This window comes from Sminthopsis crassicaudata, chromosome 4 (assembly GCF_048593235.1).
Source record: "Sminthopsis crassicaudata isolate SCR6 chromosome 4, ASM4859323v1, whole genome shotgun sequence".
NCBI classification, from domain to species: domain Eukaryota; kingdom Metazoa; phylum Chordata; class Mammalia; order Dasyuromorphia; family Dasyuridae; genus Sminthopsis; species Sminthopsis crassicaudata.
The window spans coordinates 204,737,360-204,761,877 of NC_133620.1; the positions used below are offsets into that span (position 1 = coordinate 204,737,360).

Here is a 24,518-nt window from a genome sequence, read left to right on the forward strand (position 1 = left end):
CCACCTGGTGACAATCTCCCTTTTCTTCCAATAAAAATAATAATAATAATAATAATAATAATAATAATAATAATAAAATTGTGACTACAATTCTAATTTTAAAAAATGCAAAACATTTTTACTGAACTTGCCAAATCAATCCAAACGAAATTGATGTTCAATTCAGTCAAATAATAATAATCCAATTAAGGGAAAGAATTTGCTTTCCATGTAAAGACAATCTCTATCCATTTATAGTCATTCTATATGCAATATTTGTATTTAAATTATAAATATAGCATGTTTTCTATGAAATTTATCAACATATGTGAGTATATATAAGTATACTATTTAAGTATATTAAAATGACTTGGTTCTGTTGGACTTTAAGGCCAAGTTTGGCTAGATATGGTGAGATTGGGCATCTGCTGGTGCATTCTGAGCATAATAATTTATGAATAGGAGAATACACACACACACGTCACTTTGGCTAATCTTTTCAGGTTAAATTTAGAATGCATGTAGTAGATACAATTTTTTGTTTTTCTTCTTGATATTTTTTCTGCTTCTAAGTAAGCGATATAGTAGTAGTGACATTAATTCAACTTGAAAAATGCCTGATTTATGTTTAGGAAATAACTGGGCCATTGAACTTTATTCTTCTATGAATAAACATCCATAAATAGACAAAGGACAGAATAGGCTTCTCTATGTTTTCTAAGAGTCAAAACTATATACAGATGTACAGCTGAATCACTGTACTATAGGTTAAAGTCTTTATTTTGTAGTCTTCTCTGATATTTCCCTATGAATCACTGAGAGATCCCATAGAAGTGATGTAGAGGACTAAAGACCATCAGGGTATTCCTGAGATCAAATTGTATCTTCTGCAAATGTAGTTATGTACAACAATACTAAGCAAAGCAACACATATAGTCTGAAAATTAGTTCTATTATTCAAAATAACATTGCAGATTATAGAGGTGGTTTTACTAGGCATACAGTTAATAGCTAAAGATATAGATACAAATATATATTACTATATAAAATGATGAATTACATATACATAGTGAAGACTGTTATAATAAAATACATAATGTTTTATGTGTATGTGTTCAAATGTGTAAACATGTAATTGTTTATATATTATATAGACATACACATATTTATTTATAATATATGTAACTATTAAAGTTCAAAGCTATACTGAGACTCTTGGGACACCTCACAATACACTTATATAAAAAACTGAATATGCATTTAATTATTAAAATTTCATATGCTTTTCTGTGGAAAAAATATTTGCTTCTTGATAACTAAATCATAAGCATTTTGAAACTTATTTTCAGACTTCATAAGTAACAAGAAAATAGAATGAAAAATGGAAACATCTGCTATCTTTGAAATTTAGTATGTTCCTTTTTTAGGGCTCTAATCTACTTGAAGACAAAAGCAAACTCTCTTTGATCATTTCATCAAGGACTCTTTTTTAGCTGAAAGCAGGTTAACTGAATGACACGATCAATGGTAGGTAAAAATCAATATACTTTTTAAAGGTTCCTGTTGTGTACAGAAGAAGCTATTATGCACTAGAATTTGCAAATAGTGTATGTGTATATACATGTACATGTATATTAACACACATGCATGGTTAATATGCATATGTATATTGGATGGAGAACAATAATTTCTGAAATTAATGTGTTCCTTTGAACCAAATACAGGTCTTAAAAAAGGTTCAAGAAACAATTAAGTCGTACTATGAATAGTAACAGACAGCAAAGAAATTCAAAAAGGTAGACAATTTCAAAGTAAGCAACACCACATTATTTATTATTGGTCATGTTATCATTAGTCAGAGCCACAGACCTATTAAGAACATAAGTTAAAGGAAGAAATCTTTGTGGCTTATCAAAGAATAGAAAAATGTAAAAAAAAAAAAAAAAAAAAAAAACACTAGGACTATGATGCCTGAAATATAGACAACTACTATCAATGAATGTCTAAAGTAAACATTTTTAGAGAAAGAAAATTTGAAAACTCATAACTGTGGAGAATGATATTGAGAAATGTAAAGGGCTAGAACTGAGCAAATGCACTTGGATAATGGAGCCCGTGAGACTAATTGACAATTGGACAATTCTCTATTAACATATTTGAAGAAGTACCCTCCCCAACTATTCTGTGCTGGCTCAATTGGTGGGACAAAGAAGGGGAAGTGAGTGATGTGGGTGGAGTAGGAGGAGGAATTTGAGGCATTTTCCTGGCTGTGCTGAGGGAGGAAAGTGGTGTGGAGATTACTAGATCTAATCCCCTGACTGCGACCTCAAGAGACCAAGAATAAAGATTTTTGGTGATCCTGACTCCGGCTGATTTCTGGGAAGACAGAGTTCAGCATTTGTTGCTCAAAGTGGGGCTTTAAAAATTGCTTTCTGTAATCTAGTTATAGGAGTTGGTAATTGCTGGGGGTAGGTGTTGATGATATCACTGCCCCTCCTACTACTCCTCCTCCCTCCATCCCTGAAGGTGGAGTAGATGTGGGCCTGTCAATAATCTGCTCTCTAGGCAGGGTTGAAGCTTCTTCAAGAGAATCAGAGTCATCACACCCTAATTCCTCATTTAAATCCCCTTGCCCTTGGGCAATATCTTTATCTTTCTTCTTTTCCTCACACTTCCTCCTCTATTCATTTTTAAAACTTTTCCTTCTCCTACAACTTGCTCCACAGTTTAAGTCTAATTGAGCTATGTTGTATATATAAAATACCTCTGTGGAAATTGAACAAGGCCCATTTTTTTGCGTGTGAAATTCTTTCAGTTGAAGTCCCACTAGCTTCCAGTTATCTACAGAGAAAAAAACAGAATTCAATGGGTGAAAGTACTATATTTGGAGTCTATGGGCTTGGATTGAATTTTTCTGTCACTTATTATCTTTGTGATTTTTAGTTATTTAACCTCTCTAGGCTTTGGTGATCTCAATTGAAATATAAGTAGATTGGAAATGAGATGGCCTTAAAGGCATCTTGAATCTCTAAATATATTTAGATGATGCAATGAAAGAAAATCCTAGCATTTATGTGGAAACAATGGAATCTCATTGACATTTATTGTAAAACTTTTTAAATACATATTTTTTGATCACTGATGAATCCTACACTAGATAATGATAATATGTAAACACTGATTCACCTCACAAATTTTATCAATAGGAGGAATTTGTAAGATTCCTGGATCTTACGTCAATCCTGCTGAGATACTACAAAAGTAAAGTTTGTATCCAATATAGCTAGACTAGCTTCTATTGAAAGAATGCTTCAGAAGTTTTCTTAGGATTACTGCATGCAATATGAAAGAAGAAGTGATCATGGAAACTTTTGCAGCCCATTTCTTCATCATTCATTATATTCTGGCTATAGTTACCTTAGACCATACAGTCTATTATTTGCTTTCACTGCCTCCCTAACTTCCTCAATATACTCTGTGATACAATACATCTAACTTATCACTAAAGGATACTAGAAGGTAAATATTGGGATTATCATCAATATTTCTATAACTGTTTATTTAACATTATGATTTCATTAAACATTATAATAGCATCTGTTTTAAGTGGTAGGTCTGTATTCATGGAGAAAACATGTATTAGAATAATGATAAAATATCACTGTTGATCACACTATACATCCATCCTCTATCAACAATGGGCTAAAACTAAACTACATAATGGATCAATTATATCTGTATTTGATGATGGAAAAAAGAATGGACATATGCCAATGATTTTCTTATAAGCTTTTCTACCCAATAGTCTATCAGCTTCCATATTTTATAATGCTTTAATTCCACTGAATTAAACTAAAATTTCATCCAGGTTTTCTTTAACTTATTATATTATCACTACCCTTTCAAACTGATAATGATGAAGATGCTGATGAAGATAATGATGAAGTAAGTGATAGTAATCCAGTCTGGAGATAACAAATATTAAAATAATCTGTAATGGCAATACACACACCAGGAAACAGCAGCAGCTTGTTAGGGTTCATTAAAGAGCTGATAGAGTATTAAAGAGTAATAAACAGACTGAAGAATACAGAGTCACTTATGAACATGAGCCAGGAAAATTTTGGGAAGAAAAAATTAAAAATAAATGTATGTATTCTCCCTAAAATATAGTTAAGTTTGTCAGTAATGTTCCTGTTTTTATAGAACACTGAAAAATCCATCACAATGTAAGCTAGGACAATTGAGAACTAAGCAAATAGAATCAGGAATCAGAATGATAAGAAACTCAGGCTAAATTTCTGAGACAATTCCAAGTGCCACATTCAGTTTCTGATCAGTCAGTGGTACATAAAGCTCATCACATTTTAAGCCAATAATTACAGCCTGAGGTTAATTTTGTCCATTCATCTCTATAAAAGCCATATTCATCAAAAACAGCTTCATAATGATGGTACTTTGAGAAATATAGATGACAAAGGCAGGATGCTCAAGAGACCAGATGGTCAGAAAATCTGTTTTAAACTAAGCAACAACATATGGAAAAAACACTAGAGTTAGAGGTTCTGAATTCACACTTTACTAATAATGATTGCCACCTGTTTTACCTTGATCAAGTCATTTCTCTTTGGGTCTTAGTTTTCTTATCTGTATAATGAGGAAAGATGAGTTTCCATCTCTAAAAAATATGATGACATAAGATTGTTTAATGAACTAACAAATGTTACCTCAAATGAGCCCAGGGGAAGTGCCACCAAAAATATATCAAATTATCCTGCTCAGGGTCGATACCTATAAAAGAGGGCTTTATATTCAAAAAGTCTCCATGTCTATCCTTATTGAGATTATTATCAGCGTAGAAACTTTGGAGCCACTAAGCCTAAATTAATTCAGGCACTGACAATTCATTTCATTTTCCCCCTCTTTGTATTAGCAAAGAGATAAGTTCTCCAGATTTCATGAAAGTATATAAATATATATATATATATATATATATATTTTAGAGGCTGTTTTCAATTTTAAAAAAACAAGAAAAATAGGGTATTATGAGCATTTAAAAGTAAAATAATAATTATTGTTTTGGGACATGAAATCCTCTCTACTATCTACTAAAAGTGATAAAGATATTGGCAGATTAATAATAATCCAATCTGAATTTGATAAACTTTTTTAGGGGACTGGATTTATAATTTCATCAGTAAAGATCTTGATGAGGAATTTTCTCTGTGAGTGAATGTTGGCTTCTGTTTTACATTCTAAAATGTTAATGCCTAGAACACAGAAACCTTACATAAGTTGCCCAGGATCACAAAGTCAGCATGTCTCAAAGGTGGGATTTGAATCTGAGACTTTCTATTTCTGCAAAAAGATTCATGTCATCTACATGAATGTGTGATGGACATGAAGTTAGAAATATTTTTCTTGGAGTTCTGGGGGTTGAGCCAAGATGGTAGAGTGAAGACAAGAAGCTGCTCAAGCTTTCCAAGTTTTCTTCAAAAGCCCACACTAAACCAAGTCTCTGGACAGAGAATGGAATGACAGAGCCTGTGAAGAGACATTATAAAAATATTCTCCAATTCAGGATAACTTGGGAAAACCACAAGAAATGTCAGGCTTACTGGGATAAAAGGAATGCTTTGTCCAGCTCAGATGGTATCTAGGAGAGCAAGTGAGAGTGTCTTAATAACAGCAGATCAGCAACTGAGATCTTCAGTTGTGGCTCAGTAGCAGAGCACACTAGTAGAGGGCCCTCCAGTATCAGAACAGAAGGCAAATTGCCAGCCTGGGAAATCAGCCAACAACAGGAGATCAGACTACCTTTTGCTATAAGCAAGACACCAAATTCAAGTGGATCCTATACTTAAAGCCAAGGCTCAATTGCATAAGAAGCTTGGGGAAAAGCACTTTGTACCCTAGGGACACAGCTTGACCTTAAAAGGCACAAAGTAGGAAAAAAAGATATGAAAGGAAATGAGCAGAAAAGAACTTTACCCATAGAAAGCTATTATGGTAACAGGGAAGACCAAACTATGGACTCAAAAGAGGATAAAATACCCACATGCAAAATTTGAAAGTCAGATATAAATTTGTCTCAAGCCCCAAAGAGCCTTCTTGAAGGTACTCAAAACGTATTTTAAAAAGCAAATAAGAGAGGTAGAAGAAAAACTGGAAAAAGAAACAAGAGATATGCCACAAAGAGTCAACAATTTGGTAAAGAAAGGGTAAAAAGAAAATATATTTTTTAAAAAATATAATTGGCCAAATGCAAAGAAAATTCATTGAAGAAAATATCACCTTGAAAAGTAGAATTAATCAAATGGGAAAAGAGATACAAAAGCTAACTGAAGAACATTATATATTAAAAACTAGAACCAGGCAAATAAGAGATAATTACTCTATGTGATATCAAGAATCAGTCAAACAAAACCAATAAATATGAAAAAAATAGAAGAAAATGTAAAATGCTTCCTGGAAAAACAACTGACATGGGAAGTAGATTCAGTAGAGACAATCTAGGAATTATTGGCCTACCTAAAAACCATGATGAAAAAAAGTCTAGACATCAATTTTACAGAGAATCATCAAGGAAAAGTGCCCTGATGTCCTAGAACCAGAGGGTAGCCTCTGGTTTAATAGCCATTAAAAAAATTCATCAATTACTTCCTGAAAGAGACCCCAACATGAAAGCTTCAAGGAATATCATAGCTAAATTTCAGAATTATTAGATCAAGGAGAAAATATTGCAAGCAATCCAAAAAAATTTCAAATATCATTGAGCTAGAAACAAGATTAGAAGGACCTAGAAGCTTCCACTTTAAAGGATGGAAGGGCCTAGAATCTGATATTCCAAAAGGCAAAGGAACTTGGATTGCAGCCAAGAATCAAATATACAGCAAAATTAAGCATTATCTTTCAGGGGAAGAGATAGATATTCAATGAAACAAGTGAATTCACTTATTTCTGATGAAAAGACCAGAGTTTAACAGAAAATTTGATCTTCAAATATAGAACTCAAGAGAAGCATAAAAAGGTAAAAAGGAAAGAAAAAAAAATTAACTTTCTTTCAAAAATTGAAAAGATTACATCCCTATATTAGAAGATGATATGTTTAACTGTTGAGAAAAATAGAGAAGTATCGCTATTATGAGTATACTTAGAGGGTGCAAATAAAATTTGATTTTATTTTGATGATATCAAAAAGAAACTAGAGGTGAAAAGGGGATTGTACTAGAAAAAAGAGGAAAATGGAGGTAAAATGGGGGTAAATTACACCTCATAAAGAAGCAAAAAAGACCTATTACAATTGAAGGAAAGAAGGAAGGGAACATTGTGTGAATCTTACTCTCAGATTTAGCTCAAAGAGAGAATATCAGACATAATTTCCTTCACAGAAAATCTTATCTCACCCTATTGGCAAGTAGAAGGGGAAAGGGGGAAGGGGAAAGGAAAAGGGTAGGCTAATAGAAGGGAGAACAGAAGAAGATGGGGAAACATATAAGAAATGAGGAAAGGCTGTAAAAGGAAGGGCTGTTGGAAGGAGATGATAGTCAGAAGTAAAAGTGGGGAGAAAGGAAAGGGGAAAGGAAAAAGAAAAGTATAACTTCAGAAAAATAAGATGAGGGAAATACAGAGTTTGTAAACTTAACTGTGAGTGTGAAGACACAGATATGGTGCTGATACCTAAATCAGATAAGGTCAAAACAAAGAAGGAAAATTATAGACAAATTTCCCTAAAGAATATTAATGCAAAAATTTTAACCAAAATATTAGCAAAGAGATTACAGCAAGCTATCCCCAAGATAATAAACCAAGTAGGATTTTATCAGGAATGCAGGACTGCTTCAATATTAGGAAAACTATTAGCATAATTGACTATATCAATAACCAAACTAATAAAAAAATCATATGATTGTCTCAAAAGACTCAGAAAAAGTTAAAAACACTAGAGAGTATAGGAATAAATGGACTTTTCCTTAAAATAATCAGTAGCATCTATTTAAAACAATCAGCAAGCATCTTATGTAATGGGGATAAAATAGAACCATTCCCAATAAGATCAAAAGTCAAACAAGGTGGCCCACTATCACCATTACTATTCAATATTGTATTGGAAATGCTAGCTTTGGCAATATGATAAGAAAAAGAAATTAAAGGAATTAGAGCAGGTAATGTGTAAATCAACTTATCATTCTTGGTAGATGATGTGATGGTATACTTAGAGAATCCTAGAATCAACTAAAAAAAATTCTAGAAACAATTCAAACTTTAGCAAAGTTGAAAGATACAAAACAAATCTACATAAGTCATTAGCATTTTTATGTATTACCAAAAAAATCCAGCAGCAAAAAAATCCATTTAAAATAACTGTAGATAAAATAAAATATTTAAGAATTCACCTGCCAAGGCAAAGTCAGGAACTATCTGAACACAAGGACAAAACCCTTCCATATAAATAAAGTCAGAGCTAATAAACTGGAAAACTATCAAGTGCTCATGGGTAGGTTGAGCTAATATAATAAAAATGACAATACTATTAAAATTAATCTACTTATTTAGTGCCATACCAATCAAACTCCTAAGAAATTATTTTACACAGCTAGAAAAATTAATAATGAAGTTCATCAGGAAGAACAAAAAATCAAGAATTTTAAAGGAATCAATAAAAATGCAAATGAAGATGACCTAACTGTACCAGACCAAAAAGTATATTATAAAGCAGAAGTAATCAACACAATTTGGTAATGGAAATGGATTAGTTGATCAGTAGAATAGGCTAGGTTCAGAAGACATATTAGTCATTGACTATAATAATCTAGTTGTAATGTTCTGGCTAGCTTTCTGGAGGTCCTTGAAATCAGTCCAAGTCATTGGTCTTAATGAAGAAGTGATGAAGGCAGGACAGCCACCATGAGGTTGGCCAAAGATGGAATGAATAATTTCCAGTCCTTCTCAGCTCTTATATACCCTACAAATACAGCATACTGAATATGTATGAACTAGAGAATCATTATATCATCATACTAAGTACTAAGTATATATGTGCACTGGAGAACCATCCTCTCATCAATTCCATTGAGTTAACACCTTGTTTCAAGTATACTTCTCCAGAATTCCAACCTTTTACAGATAGTGTTTGATAAACCCAAAGATCCTGGCTTCTGTGATAAGAACTTACTATCAAACAAAAATTGCTTAGAAAATTATAATTTAGTGTAGCAGAAACTAGGCATTGATCCATACATAACAGCCTATTCCAAGATAAGGTCAAAAATAGGTTCATAATTTAAACATAAAGTGATATTATAAGCAAATTAGATGAACAAAGGTACTCTACCTCTCAGATCTATGGAGAAGGAAGGAACACAGCCAAAGAAGAACTGAAATATATTATGGAATGCAAAATAGATAATTTTATTGTATTAAATTTAAAAAGTTTTTGTACAAACAAAACCAATTTAAACAAGATTAGAAGGGAAGCATTAAACTGGGAAAAAATTACACTCAAGGGCTCTGATAAAGTTTCATTTCTAAAATATATAGAGAATTGACTCAAATTTATAAGATTACAATCCGTTTTACAATTAACAAATGGTCAAAGGATATGAACAATTTTCAGATAAGGAAATTCAAACCATTTCTAGGCATATGAAAAGGTGCTCTAAATCACTACTGATCAGAGAAATGCAAATTAAGACATCTCTGAGGTATCATTATAAACATATCAGATTGGCCAAGATGATAGGAAAATAAGATGATAAATCTGGGAGGGATGTGGAAAAAAATGGAAGATTAATACATTGTTGGTGGAGTTGTGAACTTATTCAATCATTAGGGGAGAACAATTTGGAAAGATCTATCAAACTGTGTAAATCCTTTGAAGCAATAGTGTCTCTACTGGGCCAATATCCCCAAGAGATTGTAAATGAGGGAAAGGGACCCATAAGTGCAACAATGTTTATGGCAGCTCTTTTTGTAGTAGCAAGAAACTGGAAACTGAGTGGATACCCATCAATTGGAGAATGGCTGAATAAAATATGGTATATGAATGTTACAGAATATTATTGTTCTATAAGAAACAACCAGTAGGATAATTTCAGAGAGGCCTGGAGAGACTTATAGGAACTGATGCTAAGTGAATTGAACAGAAACAGGAGATCATTTTACCCAGAAATAGTAACATTATACAATGAGAAATTCTAATGGACATAGCTCTTTTCAACAGTCAGATGATTCAGGCCAATTCCAATGGTCTAGTGATGAAGAGAGCCATCTATACCCACAGAGAAAGATTGTGGGGACTGAGTGTGCATCACAAGATAATGTTTTTATTTTTACTAATGTTTTTGTTGTTGTCTGCTTGCATTTTGTTTTATTTCTCTTTTTTTTTTTCGTTTTTGATCTGATTTTTCCTTTTTTTATTAAAGCTTTTTGATTTTTAAAAGATATGCATTGGCAATTTTTCAACATTAATCCTTGAAAACCCCTGTGTTCTTATCTGCTCCACTAGATAGCAAGTAATCCAATATATGTTAAATATGGTAAAAATATATGTTAAGTCCAATATATGCATACATATTTCTATAATTATCTTGCTACACAAGAAAAATCAGATGAAACATTCAGAAAGAGATCTCATAAGGAAAACCCCAAGAAACATTGTTGCAAATCTCTAGAACTATAATCTCAAGGTAAAAATACTGCAGGCTGCCAGAAAACAAAAACAAAAAACAATTTATGTATCAAGGAACCATAGTAAGGATTATCCAGGATTTGGCAGCTTTTATAATAAAGGATTAGAAGGACTGGAATACTATGTTCTGGAAGGCAAAGGACCTGGGCTTATAACCAAGAATAAACTACACAGCAAGAATGAGCATCATCTTTCCGGGGAGAAGATGGATCTTCAATGAAGTAGCAGTCTTCCAGTCATTTCTATTGAAAAAAACAGAACTAAACAGAAAATTTGATCTACAAATACAGGACTCAAGAGAAGCATAAAAAGGCAAAAGAAAAGAAAACAACAACAACAACAACAACAATATTTAAAGGTTAAACTGTTTACATCCCTAAATAGAAAAATGATACTTGTAATTCTTGAGAACTTTTATTTTTTATCAGGGCAATTAGTGGGGGAATGCATAAACAGAGGGTGTGGCTATACATAGACTCTGATGTGATATTATTAAAGAAAAAGACATTAAAGGCTGGGGAAAAAGGATTGTACTGGAACTAAAGCAAAGAGAAGATAAAATGAAATAAATTAGATCACATGAAGAGGCACAAAATATTATTGCAGTAGAGGAAAAGATAAGAGGAGAGCCATGAGTATTGTCTGAAGCTTAATCTCATCAGTTTTGGCTAGAAAAAGGAATAACCTATTTACTCAGTTGGGTATAGAGATTTATCTTATCCCATAGGGAAGTAGGAAGAGAAAGAGGAAAGAAAAGGGAGAGTCTGGATAGAAGGGAGGGTAGAAACACTAGGAGAAAGGGGTAAGTGAAGAGAGGAAGGGTGATAGAAAGGACTGCAGATTGAGAACAAATTAGAAATAAAGCACTACTAAAAAAGGACAAGGTGGAAAAGGAAAAGGTATATACAGGGGAGAAAATAGAATGGAGGGAAATAACAGCTGGAAATCCTAACAGTTAATGTGAAAGGGATGCACTCTCTCATAAAATGGAAGCAGATAGCATAGTGGATTAAAAATCAGAATGTTGTTTTCAAAAAACACATTTGAAACGGAGATAACATACAGAGTAAGAGTAAAAGGCTGGGAAAATTTTATTATGCTTCAGCAGAAGCAGAAAAAGCAGGAGTAGCAATTTTGATCTCAGACAAAGCAAAAGCAAAAATAGATCTAATTAAAAAAGATAAGGAAGGAAACTATATCATGTTATAGGATACCATAAACAATGAAGCATCAATAATAAACATATATGCACCAAGTAGTACATAATTCAAATTCTTAGAGAAGTTAACGCCAGATTTTTGTTTTTCTCTTTTCTATACCACATTTTTCTATAGAAAAAAGAAAATGTGGTATAGAAAACTGAATAACTGTCTTACTTCAATCCCTTTGTGCAATTATATTTAACTTAGCTTGATCTTGAGTAATTATAAAAAGTAGATCTCATAATTTTATGTGTATTATACATATACTTGGAGTGCATAAGCAGTGACATTAAACTAATATATAAAAATTAATGTACTTAAACATAAAGGTTTCCTATATCTAAATAAATGCCAGAATAGATAAAAATTATTTTCATTGTTGTATGTACATTTGTTAGAAGATAGAGGGAAAAAGAAGGAAACAGAGTCTGGGAGTAAGAGAAAAGAGGAAGGAGGGAGAGGAGAAGTTTGTACCTCATATGTTTGTGGAGGATAATATTCTGTATATAATATATAGGGTCCTAAATAGGATAGCACCTTTCATTTTTAGTTTGTTATTTCCAGTGTACAGCTCATTGTTTTGTGCATAATAGTTGCTAAATAAAAGATACCAAATTTAATTAAATCAAATTAAGACTATATGTATATTTATCATCTATCTATCTGTCTATCTATCCATCCACTTATCTATCTATTTATCTATTTGGTAGCTTTCAATAAGTAGGAATCAAGTTGTGAAATGTACTATCTGGCACAATTGCAGTATTATACACAAAAAGCATTTTTGGAAAATTTTTACATTTACATAATTTTGTGCTAAATAATATGGACTGCTAGATAATGCAATAGATTTAGTGCTAGGCCTGGAGTCAGGGAGATAGATTGCTCTTTCTGAGTTAAAATCTGGCCCCAGTCACTTACTAGGTAAGTGATATTGTGGATAATAGACTGAGCCTGAAGTCAGGAATAATTGAGTTCAAATCTGGCTTCAGACACTTACTAGCTGTGCCACTCTGGGAAGTCGCTTAACCTCATTTACCTCAATTTACTCATTTGTAAAATGAGCTAAAGGCAAACCACTGCCCATTGCCAAGAAAATCATTAAACCCCCTCCCAACAAAAACATTAAATCCCAAAATAGGGTCACAAAGAGCAGACATGACTGAAACAACTAAACAGCAATAAATGCTAAGTAATTTAAAGTCAATAAAAGTCAAAAATATGTTGCCGACACCAAGCTTACATTTCAAAACTAAGAACAAATGTCAGAAGGAGCATTCCAACATGAATGCTATTTTGCTAAAACCACAAAAATAGAACATATAAATAAGCAACTGTCTGCATTGCATACAATGAATTGTATATATTATTTTATTAATATGTAAAATATAAACAACTTATAGGAATAGATGATTTAGAAAAGACCCAGAGAATGTGGTGTATGTCCACATGCCAGATATTTTATTCATTAAAATATATTAATAAAATATAAAAAAAAAAAACTAAAAGTATATCTTCACAAAGTCCTATTTTTATTCTTCATTGAACTGTAAATATGACCCTGGATTGTCAATAGATATGATAGCTGAGCTCTGTCATATCAAACTACTACCATATCAGAAAGACTTAGTTTGGACCTGGTAGCAAACTGTCTCTACTTTCTGAGGACCAAACTAAATAAATACAGAAAATCTCATAATCTGTCCTCTTATAAATGCAATTTGATTCATGGAAACCCATAAAAAAGGAGAAATACAAAAATGTTCATAGTTTTATATGACTCTCTTCTAGTTCCATGGGGATAATAGCACAGTAGAGAAAAGGGAGCAAGAAGGTTCTAAGAGTTACATGATTTTTTATTTTCTGGAATAAACTCATCATATTTTAAAAGAGAAGAAATATTTATTATTAATATATGGCTCATTCATGAATCATTTCTTTGTATTTATGGTCAAACCAATGATTCATCAAAAAAAATTATTCAAGATAATCTTAAAGGTCCCATGAAGAAAAATTTTATCTATCTCCAGAAAGGGGACTGATGAAAATTAAGCACAGATTGAAATATAATCTTTTCTTTTTCTTTGTATATTCTTTGTTTCAACATGGTCAATATAAAAATATACTTTTCATAACTTCACATGTATAATAATTATCAAATTGTTTTCTCAATGGAGGAAGGAAAGAATTTTAAACTCAAACTTGTTAAAAATTAATTCTAAGTAATTTTACATGTAATTGTGTAATGTGTATATGTATATTTATACATATTTTTCTAAAGTGACATCTGGAATGAATAATTTAAGTTTTCTGGGGTTAATTTTTATAATGCTTAAAACTAGAAAGTAGAAAATTTTACATTGCCTTTTCCAAAAGGATTTTTGTGAGGAAAGTCCTTTGTAAATTATAAATTATAATAGAAATTATTTGTTGTTACAAACATTGATAATAGGTAGAGAGTTAGGTGGTATGGTGAAGAGAGTATAAGACCTGGAGTCAGGAAGACCTGAATTCAAACCCAGCCTTAAACATTTGCTAACTATGTGGTTTGCCTCATTTTTCTCAACTGTACAATGGGTGTAATGATGGCACCTATCTCTAAAACTTTTGAAGACCAAGTGAAAGAATATTTGTAAAGTACTTAGCACAGAGTTTGGTACATAGTAGGTATTATATAAATGCTAACTATGATTATTACCATAAATATCTAAAATAAAATAAAAAATTATACTTTATTTGGAAAAGCTTTTCTAAAAAGTTGTTTTAGATAGCGTTACGATGGCAGATAAAAGCCAGTTCCTTACATGAGATCTCTTCAAAATTCCCCTAAACACTTTTAAATAATGTTATAAAACAATTCTTGGAGCAAATAACTCACAAAAGGATGGATTGAAATAAATTTTTAGTCAAAGACAATTTAGCAGGAGAGGTCTCTTGTACTTAGTTATAAATCTAGAAGAGAACAGACCAGCCCTAGCAAACTAGGAGTAGGTCATAGAAGCCAATGAAACACCAGAATTGGCAGTTACTTCTGTAGCTTCCATCTCATAGAGGGTAAGGGTCAAAAACTCATCAGAAAAATATTTCTTGGATCCTGGTCACAGTCCAGAGTGGCAGTCCATGACAGAGAAACTAGAGCACATCAGAACTCATGGGACTCTCCTCAGAGTTATAAAGTAGGAAAAGTTGTTTTTGGTCTCCCAGAGACCAGACCACAGAACTACATGCAAAGGCTCCTAGAAAAATATGAACTGATCTCAAGTCAAAGAAGAGCTCAAAAAGAATTTTGAAAATCATGTAATAGAGGAAGAAAACATGGGAAGAAAAGTAAGAGTGATACAAGAAAATCATGAAAAATGAACCAACAGCTTATTTTAGGACACACACACACAAGCACGCGCACACACACACACACACACACACACACACACACTCACACACAAATACTGAAGAAAATAATATCTTAAAGTAAAAGAACAGATTATGCCAAATGGAAAAAGCAGCTTAAAACTTCACTAAATAAAGTACTCCTTAAAAAGTAAAATTGGTCAAATGGAAAAGGAAGTACAAAAACTCTCTGAAAAAATATTTTTTAAAAAAATTAGAATTGGGGGACAGCTAGGTGGCACAGTGAATAGAGCACCAGCCTTGAATTCAGGAGGACCTGAGTTCAAATCTATTCTCAGACACTTAACACTTCCTAGCTGTGTGACCCTGGGCAAGTCACTTAACCCCAGCTTCAGGGGGGAAAAATTGCTAGAAAAAATTAGAATCGTTCAAATGGAAGCTAATGACTTTATGACAAATCAGAAAATAATAGTGCAAAACAAAAAGAATGAAAATAATAAGATGATCATACATATTGTGAAATACAATAGAAGACGATAGAAATACAGCTAACATTGATTCAGGAGAGGTAATTTAAAAACTATTGGACTACCTGAAATCCATGATCAAAATAATAATAATAAAAAAGCCTAGACATCACCTTTAAGAAATTATCAAGGAAATCTGCCTTGATATTCTAGAAACTGAGAGTCAAAATGAAATCAAAAGAATTCACCTATAACCTCCTGAAAGAGATCACAAAATGAAAATCCCCAGAAATAATTTAGCCAAATTCTAGATTTTCCAGGACAAGGAGAAATTACTGTAAACAGCTAGGAAAAAAATATAAATATTATGGAGCCACAGTCAAGATAATACTACATTTTGAACTTTCTATATTAAAGGATCTGAGGCCTTGGAATAGGATATTCTCTAGAGCAAAGCAGCTAGGATTATAACCAAGAATCACCTTCCCCATAAAACTGAATATCATTCTTCAGGAAAGAAAAGTGGATATTCAATAATTTCAAGCATTCTTGATGGAAAAGGACTAAATAGAAATTTGTCTTGCAAATATAAGACTCGAGAAGTATAAAAAGGTAAACTGGAAAGGGAAATCATTTGTAACTCATAAGAACTTTCTTATTACCACAGTGAGAAGTAGTATATATAGACTAAGGGCACAAGTATGAGTGGAATACAAAGGGATGATATTTATAAAAATAAAATTAAGTGTTAAAACAGGAATGAACTGGGAGAAAGGGAAAGGATGAGATAGAAATGGGTAAAGTACCCCACATAAAAGAAGTAAGAAAAAGTTAATTTTAGTGTAATGGAAAGGGGTAGTAATGAGGGGAAGAGAGTGAATCTTATCAGAATTGGCTCATACAGGGAATAACATAGACACTCAATTGATTATAGAAGACTATCTTGTATTACAGGAAAGCAAGACAAGAAGGGGCTAAAGAAGTGAGGAATGATTGAAGTGAGGGCAGATTGGGAGAGGAGAGAATCAGAAGCAAAACACTTTTGAGTAGGGATAGGAAGAAAGGAGAGATAATAGAATAGATAGGGACATAAGGTAGAGGAAGTGAAGTGATCAATAATAATTGTGAAAATAAATTTAAAGCAGATTTCTCTGATAAAGGTCTCATTTCTCATACATAAAGAGAACTGAGTCAAATTTATAAAAATAAGAGTCATTCCTCAATTGATAAATGGTCAAAAGATATGGTCTTTAAAACCATAAGTTAAATGGTGTTTAGATGAAGTAATCAAAACTTTCTATAGACATTTAAAATACTGTAAGTTACTATAATTTGGAGAAGTACAAATCAAAAGAATTATGATATACTGCCTCATATTAATCAGATTGGCTAACAGAACAAAAAAGAAAAATGACAAATTTTAAGGGTATGTGGGAGGAATGAAATATGAATGTACTGTTGGAGGAGTTGTGAACTGATTCAGCTATTCTATAGAGCAATTTGGAACTATGCCCAAAGGGCTATAAGGCCATGGATACCCTTTGATTCAGCAATACCACTACTATGTCTGAAATACAAAAAGATAAAAAAAAAGTAAAGGACTCATATGTACATAAATACTTATAGCAGTTCTTCTTAGGTGGTAAAGATATTAGAAATTGAGGGGATGCCCATCAATTGGGGAATAACTGAACAAATTGTGATGTGTGGTTATGATGGAATACTATTGTAATTTAAGAAATGATAAACAGGACACACTAAGACAAACATGGAAAAACTTCTGTCAGCTAATGCAAAGTAAAATGTGCTGTGTAAAAAATAACAGCAATATTGTAAGATTAGGTCAGTTGTGACTAACTTAAGCTCTGCAATACAGTGATCTAAGACAATTTTAAAGAACTTATCATGAAAACTTATCCAAACCACAGAAAGAACTAATGGCATTTGAATACATATTGCAGCATACCTTTTTACCTTATTCTTCTTGAATTTTTTGTTTTTGGGTTTTTTTGTTTTGTTTTGTTTTTTGGTTTTGTTTTTGTTTTTGTTTTTTTGGTATATATTGTCTTTTAGATCATTATTAATGTTGGAATGTTTTGCAAAACTACATATATATATATAATATATATAATATATATTGAATTTCTTGTCCCCTTAATGAGGAATGGTGTAGAGAGGGAGGAAGGGAAAGAATTTGGAACTCTAAGTTTTAAAAACAAATGTTAAAAATTGTTTTTACATGTAATTGGGGAAATAAAATACTAAATAATTTCAAAAAGAATACAAGAAATTTACTTTAGTCAGTGAAAAGGGAAAAAAAGTCCACATAAATTCACTCAGAAAACTTGTTTTTTAGTTATGTTGATTTTAAAATATTCTATCTCCTTTTTTCATTTATATTTTTTAAAGAGGTCTTTATTTTTCTGGATATTATAAATCCCAAGTTTTTGTCTTGAATAGCTCAGCTTCAAATTCATTATAATTTGCTCTGTGTGCCACAGAAAACTGTACCTCAGTCTGATATGGTGACCTTTACGTCACATTTTTCAATTTTCAATCTGTCTTAAATCATTGCTTTGACATTCTCTTTGCCTTTATCCAAAAACTCCATGTTGAGCTTTACTACTTTGGTTTCCATTCACATATACTGTGATTAATACTAAAGTAAAGATGTGTTAAATGATTTGATCAATTCATTATTTTCTCCTTTTGTCATTTTTTTCTTTTAGTATATATAAATTTATTGGAGGCTAAGAAGAGACTTATAGGCAGTCATACCTTTCCTTAAAAAGGCTTTTATCTAAACAATTCTTAATGCTGCAGAATCTCTATTTCACTGGGAATATAGATTCATTTATTTAAGAATCTAGTATTATATAGTAGCCTAAACTAAAGTGACATATAAATGTGTTCTTCTCTGAGATCAACTTATTGACCCTATGTAGAAATGATTACAACTTTTTTCACACAACACATTGATTTACTTGACATTCTTTTGTTCCTACTTCTTTCTTTACTGACTTTTTAGTCAACAGAGTAAAATTGAAACAAAAACTACAAAGCTCATGTATAAGTAATCATAAATTAAGCCAATTAAAATATATTTTCACTTTTACAAGACTAGTTACAATCCACCAACCATCAATAAAGTTTTTAATATGGTCTAGGCATTATGCTAAGCAAGTATTAGGTACATTTTTAAAAGACATTTCAATCTATGGAAAATAAATATAATTTAATTTTGGAATCATGGCATTTTATTTTTCTTTGCTTTTTTATTTTGAAGATATACTAAGTTTTATATTTGTAAAAGTTTTGGAGCTCCTTATACCAGTGAAATTATATATCTAAACCATAATACCTTTTCTTATACTACACAGAACTGATATAAATATTTCTAGAAATAATCGTAGAGATTAACTGAATCCTGGATAGACTACCCAGATTAAGGTAAGAGAGTTAATCTATAAAATAAATTGTTTAATTCTGCCAGCTATTTATTTACTCTCAGATAGGATCTTAATCTTGAAATGATATGAGTTAAATCTGTTGTTTATAAGCAGTAAAGATATAGTATATAAGCCTATTATACCACGAATTCACAGGGTATTAATTATATAATATTTATTTCCATACATATTGTGGATTTGTTAGAAAGGACAATATCCTTGTATAGTTGTTTTGTACAGAAATCATACTGATCATCATGGAAAATAATTTCTTTCACATTTATGTTTGTATGTCAAGTATAACACAGTATATGAAAAATCTTAAAGTTCTAAGGCAAATTATCTTGAAGTTATTTCTTCCTATATTTCCTTAAAGGTAACATACAATTATCATAATGTTGAACACTACACATTTTTTTTTTTGCATTGAGGAAAAACACTTTTCAATTGTTTCTACAAGAAGTGAGTGTAATCAGAATAGTGAAAGACCTTGAGGGCACGACATATGAAAATTGATTGAAGGAACTGGGAATGGTGAAGAAGAAAAAGGAGGAAGAGGAGGAGGAGAAGAACAATAATAACAAGAGCAAGAACAAAAACAAGATGATGATAATGTAATGATGATGATAATTTAAGTATCTGAAAGACTGTGAAAAACTTTTTTAAAAGATTATTTTAGATCTATAGTAAAATCATAGAATTGAGTGAGGGAAACCTTCCTAACAATTAGAATGACCCAAAAGTAGAATGGTTTGGATTATACTTGGTAGATCCATCTGGAGTTGTAATGTGTGTAGTAATCTGTGGTTAAGTTTTTCACTCAAAATATTTATTCTTCTTCCAAAGGAGAAAACAGATGGTAAGAAGACACATAGCCTATAAAAGTAGGTGAATATCAAAGTTAGTTTTAGTGGTTTAGATTATTTTTCCATCTAGATACAAGCAATTTCAAAATCTGACTAAAAGATACAGTTGGCATTGTTCCTGGTCCAACACATGGGCACAATCAGATTTCAGAGAGATGATTTTATGCTTCATCAAATCTCTATTTCCCTTAGGACTTTTCCTCAAAACTTTAATATTTAATACCCTAAGAAGTATAGAGATCATTCTCTTAATGAAATATCATTTACTCAAGGTATTTTACGTGAAATAGTCTATCAAATGTCCTTCTAGGATTGTAAACTTACTATGTCCAAAACTTGTCTTCCTCCTAAATACCCTGTTTCTCTTAATAGAACTACCATTCTCCTTGCCAAGTATGACTGAAATCTTAGAATCATCTTTGATTCATCAGTTTTTATGAGTTGCTATGTTGATCATCTACTACTTCATATTAACTATATCTTCACAAGAATTTTATCCATTTTTTCCTCTGTATTCTCATTTCCATCTGAACTCTTTTTAACAGTATACAACTTGATTTCCATACTTCTATTTTTCTGTTTTGCCAATATATTCTTCATACAATTCTGAAAACAATTGCTCTGATGTATAGGCCTTACTTGAAATATAAAATTGAGTTTTAGTTCTGATTCATATTCTTACTAGCTATGTGACCATAGATAAATCAACCACTCAGCCTCAATTTTCCCCATCAGTAAAAATGAGGATTAATAATAGTACTTATATCACAAAGTTGTTATGAAAGTCAAGTGAAATAATATAAGCAAAGTGTTTTGCAAACACAGCACTATGTAAATATTAGTTATTCTTCTTTAAACTATCTATTCATGGATAAAATCTTTTAGCAGTTCCCTTTTGACTATATGACAATATGACTTTCTCTAGCCTCATTTCACAATATTTTCTTTTTTTGAAATTATGTTTCAGTCAAACTGAGATACTAGATGTTTTCTCATATGGCCCTGTTGTCTCCCATCTGCATGCAACCTTGTTGGCCCTCTCCCATACCTTGACTTCATTCCAGTTATATCTCTGCCTTTGAAATATATGAAAGTCTCCTTCTGGTGTCACCTTCTCTTTGAAACCTTCCCTCTGTCCCTCTATTAAAAACAATATCAACTTTCTAAAAAATTTTAGAACAAAATTTGTTCCACAGATAATGACTTTATTACAAACTATCACTTATTTTCTAATCTTCATGTACTATCTTTCATCCTTTGCCATGTTTGACTATATACAACATAAGGGTATTGAATGAGTTACTAATAAGTTTTGGTCTCCTTATACACAAATAAATGATTAACCAATGTTTGCTGGATTATTCAATCAAAAACAGAAATATCTTTAGATGAAATATTTTAAAATTATTTCCAAAGACAAAACCAACTTCCATATTAAAAAAAATCCTAGCTGTTATTTCCTTTATAAGAAATGTACTTCATCTTTTCTACAGACTAAGCTTTAAAAGAAAACATATTAATATTCACCTGAGGAATCAAGGGAGATTAAGTGATTGAGATTGAAAGTATGGAGTTATTATTTTGAAATAGCCATGTAAATAATTTCATTAACCATTCTGAAATAGGAATGTGGCAAAACTTCCCTTAGGAATAACTATTCATAAAGTATTTACATTTTAAGGTATCAACCATCAACCATCAACCAATGAATTTTCCTTCCACCCCCAATTTTACTAAATTTTTAGGAAATATTCCTTTGAAGATCTCAAGAGAATTTTATCATATTTATGTAAAAGCAAGATGGTTAGTCAGGTCCAAAAACATAGGCCTTTAAAAGGTAGAATTAAAAGTTCCTAAATTAAATAATTCCACTAATGCACCAGGATAATGCAGACAAAAGTGGCTATATATAACTGGAAAGGCTACAATTATGAACCTCAGGCACTCTCTACAATAAAAGGAAAATGTACTTAGTCATTTGTTTTTTTAAAAAATGAAATATTTAAAAATCCAAGACTTTCCCTGACCCACCAGATTTCTCCATTTCTCTATCCTTTGTTCTATTTTGATATTCTTTTAGTCTTTGAAATCCACAAGGTAGTCATTTTATCTCCACATTATTTATTCTTCTGGCCAACATACTAGTGTTATACTAACTACTATTTGTGAAGGCTAAGGTTATTCTTTTATAATTTCCATAAAAAACAAACTAAATTTTTATTTTCTTGGTAGTGTTGATGAGGTACAAATGGTAGATTAAAAAAAAAAAAGCATGGTGTTTTTCCTCAAAATAAGTAACTAGCTGTTTTCCAAATAATAAATTGGATATAAAGTGTATTATGTTAGTTTATGCCAGCATAATCATACTACTGTCTTGCATTCCAACATTTCTCTTCTTTCTCACCTCTGCTTCCTGGCTTCCTTGGTTTCTTTTAATTCTCAGATAAATTCTCCACTTCTGCAAGAAGGTTTTAACAGTCATGTGTGCCACATATCCACAGGCAGGCAGTTAGGGGGTGAAGTGGAAAGAGTACTGGGCTGGGTATCAGGAATATTCATCTTCCTGAGATCAAACCTGGCTTCAGACAATTACAAGCTGTGTGACCTTGCACAATTAATTTAACCCTATTTGCTTCATTTCCTCCTCTGTAAGATGAACTGGAGAAGGAAATGGCAAACCACTCCAGAATCTCTGCCAAGAAAACTCTAAATGAGTTCACAAAGAGTACTAGAGTCACCAGTTTTTCATAACTGACTAAGGAATGAACAACTGTATTGTACACATATACACAGAGAGAGACACATACATACATTATCTTCATATAGTTGCTTGAGTGATATATATCTTGTTTGTACATAGTTGTTTATATAGTTGGTTTTTTTCCCCCTACCATTATAATATGAGATCTTTGAGAGCATGGATCATTTTTTACTTTCTTTTTACTCCTATTTAGCTTAGTACCTGTCACAGAGCAGGCACTTAATTAATGCTTATTGGCAACTTTAAAAGTGACAGTGTCATTCAGACAGCTGTCCTGCTATGAACAACCTCCATATTTCCTTTTTATTGAACTTAACTGAACAGCCTAGATTATTTGCTATTACTAAAATGAAGCCTAAGTAGTCTGAAAATGTAATTTCTCACTCATTCTAAAAACATTTATAAGCACCTAGAACATACTTTCTACATAAATCTTATTTCAGGAAGTTTACATTTCCAAAAGAACATTTACAGTAGGTATCATGATTACTATAGAGGACCTAAATACAGATAAAATTAAAATACATACAAGCTATAGAAATATTGAAAAATAGCAAGCAAACTCCTTTGTGGCTTATTGTATAAAAATGTTAATTCAATATCATTTGCTTGCTAAATTCAATTGAAAAATTAAATCTGTGATCCATTAACAGCCATCAGGAACTAAGACAATTTGGAGTTCTTAGTTTTATTTCATTTCACTTTGTTTTATTTTATCAGAGAAATTTTAAAAAGGGGTTTTTTGTTTTATTTTATTGTTGTTAATGATATATGATATATGATATTTGTTTGCAACTAGCATTAGTGGAAGGAGTGAGCATATTGATGAAATCATGAATCTTCAGAAATGTTAAAACTATAAAGTTACAGAATATTAGAAAAAAAGCAGTCAGTTTTGCCAAGATGTTGAATTACTGAAGAATTGTGTGCTAGTTTACTTAAATGCAAGGAAATGGATTGAAACAATGTACAAGGTCGTTCAGATTAGCTGAGAAATTAAGTCAAAATAGTTGAAAATGTATACACAGAAAAAACAATCTCCTGAGCTTGACTGTTTGCTATATCACCAATGAATAGAAAATGAAATAGGAAAGAAAGCAGTTTTGTGATTTGATAGAACAAATGGTGTAAATAAGATACTTTTCAAATAGTTTCCAAGGTAACTGACGCTGAGTCTAGAAATTATAAATAGAGGCAGACAAGGTTCTAAGTCCAAAACAGAATTAAATTTATGACATCACTTTCTGGAAGATCAAAGTAAAAGCAAATGAAAGTAAAGTAAATAAATGAGAAAAAAAACCTCAAACTCAAATGAATTTCTTATGGGGTAGGAATCCCTAAAGTTTTCAAAGATAAAAATTGAGACAAGCCAAATAAAGTATTTGTTATAATCACTAAGCTCCAATGAAATAAAAAAATCGAATGAATTGAATTTTTTATATTCAATTATATACAACCCAGTCCTAATTAGATTATATAAAGGCTTTTGAACAATAATGTTTATAAATATTGCAACCAAGATATGATTTTATATATCATCTTTAAAATGTCAATGTTCTACAGTCAGGGCAAATTATTTTTTTTTGAATTTCATACATGACAGCTAATGATAACACAAACAAGCTTGATACAGACAGCTAAAGAACAAAAACACATTACAATCCCATTATAGTTTTGTCTATAAGATGATTCTGTCAATTCAATGAGAAGCTAAAAGTAATAGTGTGGGGGTGTAGACTGGTATGGGGCAGAAGTA

At 31.5% G+C, this 24,518-nt stretch overlaps 1 protein-coding gene across 3 annotated transcripts in view; it reads right to left on the bottom strand.

Moving 5' to 3' along the window:
- Nucleotides 1-24,518, bottom strand: part of GRIK2 (glutamate ionotropic receptor kainate type subunit 2) — an 805,940-nt gene that overhangs the window by 65,418 nt on the left and 716,004 nt on the right. The gene's annotated exons all lie outside the window — the stretch shown is intronic.